At 37.2% G+C, this 2,753-nt stretch overlaps 1 protein-coding gene across 1 annotated transcript in view; it reads right to left on the bottom strand.

Moving 5' to 3' along the window:
* The window catches only part of LOC118323049, a 126,672-nt gene that overhangs the window by 3,834 nt on the left and 120,085 nt on the right, over nucleotides 1-2,753 (bottom strand). The gene's annotated exons all lie outside the window — the stretch shown is intronic.

The raw sequence follows: 2,753 nt of genomic DNA, 5'->3' as shown, positions 1-2,753 counted from the left end.
CATTAAACTAACATCACCTTAGTAGTACAATAACCTGTTAATCAGATCAACACAACAACAACATAACCTGAATAAAAACACATCAGTACAGGAACATTAACAGTAATTAAACAGTCCTTACTTAGTCGTTACCTCTGTTAAATTAGGGTTAGGGTTACATCAGTAAGTGGTTAAAAATTCTTCTCACCTGAACAGACCACACTAGCGTCCTCACTGTTTACTTCAGATAATCTGATCCGCACGCCTATAAGGGAAGTAGGCCATAGCATACAATATTTTAATATTTTACACAGAATTTAAAGTAAAAACTAAAAGGATTGTATGCATCATGAAGCAGAATGAACTGAAGTTGAGGTCAAGAGGATGGTTCTTGCTTTAAAATGAGTCTGTTGGTAACATTTAAAAGTCTGCTGGAGACTGTGCTTCCAGCTAACTACTGAAACTAATGTTATCTTAATAAGCTATCAAGCTATTCCAGTCAGTTACTATTGGCAAAAGCACAAATAGTGATAGAAACCGTAATCGGTTCTTAAAACCTGTAGCAACAACCCGAGTATCTGAGCAGCAAATTATGTATGTATAGCATGTATTACTAATTAAATAACCACAATTCTCCACAAATTTAAAAACATGAAATAATATAATAGGTCAGATACATGGAACGAATTTAGGGATCAATAAAGGATAACTTTACAGAGAGGCTGTGCTATTGTGTGGTTTGCTGCTCACTCACACTGACTCACATACTGTGGAAATGAAGACAGAATTGTAGGTTAGCGTTTCACAGCCCATCTCCTGTTTTTGCTTTTTATGGTATTTTAACCTTTCTAACTGAACCACTGACAGTATTGAACCAGCAATGCTGCAGTTGCGTGGCTTGCACAATAGCCACATGATTATCAAGGCGCAACATCATTTTGTTAAACCCACAAAGGAACTTCTCTCCCACAGCTGAGAAAATGTAAGACTGAAACTAACTCTGGTTCTTGCTCAGATAAGACACCAAATAAATTGGCTTTTGACAATGTATCTGGAACTTTATCACACAAACAGACAACAAAAGTGAAAGAAGGAAACTAATTTACAGACAGGAGACAGTATTGCCATGTTGCCAGAAAAGTAGAATTTGGCATTTGAATATTTAAGTTATGCAACCATGTGTATGCACATGTAAAAGGGGTGTGTATGTTCATTGGATGGAGTTTTCATTATGGCTAAATATTTAATAGGAAGGTTTCCAGGGCAACCATGCTCAATTTAGGGCCTTTTTATGTGCAGTATCAGTTCCCCAACTTAACAGGACAAACACACTTACTTTCACATGGCACTACTACAGGTTGCTTACAGGAACTCCATGTGAAACTGTGGTAAGTAAAAATAAACACAGGAAGCTGTTAGTAGCTTTGAGAATTCCTTTTACATATTCAGCTGATATAAAGCAACATTAGCAAATATATATCCGGCGCTTTAAAAACTAAATGTTCCACTTTGTTCACCAGCTGATCGCCAACTATGTCTTTTTTTGCTGGAAACAAGATTAATTTCTTGCAGCTCGTTAGCCTTCGAGTTAGCATTTAGAGAGACAAAAACAGCCCCAAAACGCATCTTGTTCCTATATAATCAGTATTACACATACATTTGGCATGTGAACATACAGTACACACTGATGCACATTCTGTACGTAAACCCATGTGGTTGTGGTAGATATTGGGTTCCTCTTTCCTGGAACCCTGACCATTTTCTGTCTGTGAATTTGTTTCCTTTTCTCTCTTATTTTCTTGTCTGGGTTGTTAAATTTAGTACGCTAATATTTCTATAATATAATATAATTATTATTATAATAATCATTATGTCCACCTGTATGTAATAAACAGAAACATTCACAGCATATGTAGCATGTTGTGCAAAGTATTTTATAAATGACTAATTTAAACAAACAAACAAAAAAAACAAAATTCTGATTCTGATTTAGAATAAACAAAAGCCTTTCTTTGCTTTAAAATGTGGTGTGAGGACAATTATTTGTCCTGAGAACTGCATGTTGTGTTACTGTAATATATGCATTAGTTTGTAATGTTTGGTCAGCTACTCTCTCTCTATGCTGAATCTCCATAGGAGGGTTATAATGTCACTGCAATAGACGTGCAGCATGTGAAATCATTCTTTTCCATGACACAAGTAAGTCTCAAGTTTTGGCTTTTGAGTTAAGTCGCAAGTCACTGTTTTTAATTTTATTTTTAAGGAAGTCTTGCATTTCATTAAGCAAATTGAGGCAGTAGCCCACAGATCATTTTCACAGCTGGAAAGCAGAACTGACACTATACTCTGGTGTTGTGGTTTATCTTCAAAAGGCTTCAGCTTCACATGAAAACTTGCATCTGGACATGTTGGACACACATTTCTGCTTTAATAAGACGTTACTGCTCTTCAGGAGGAATTTATTCCTTCAAATGTTTTGTAATGTTGCTGGTTTTATAAAGTTACTTGATGACCTTTGAAAAACAGCGGTGGCTCCATGCACCAGTCACTCTTTAGAGACAAACAGCCAGGTCTAGGTCCAGCAGAGTCGGGCGTGGGCTGCTGCTGCTCTGGCCTTCCACACAACACACACACACACAGCTGTGAGTCTGAATAATGATGGTGGAGTGATCTGAGTACTGAGAAGAGTCAGAGATTATTATCTGACCTCTGAGCTTTGGTCTGGCTGCCTAGACTCCCGAGTCAGTCTCTAAATCAGGGGTGTCAAACTCTGG

Source organism: Morone saxatilis, unplaced genomic scaffold (assembly GCF_004916995.1).
Source record: "Morone saxatilis isolate NCDOM2014 unplaced genomic scaffold, NCSU_SB_2.0 Contig14, whole genome shotgun sequence".
Taxonomy (NCBI): Eukaryota; Metazoa; Chordata; class Actinopteri; family Moronidae; genus Morone; species Morone saxatilis.
This window is presented reverse-complemented; position numbering and strand designations above follow the sequence as displayed.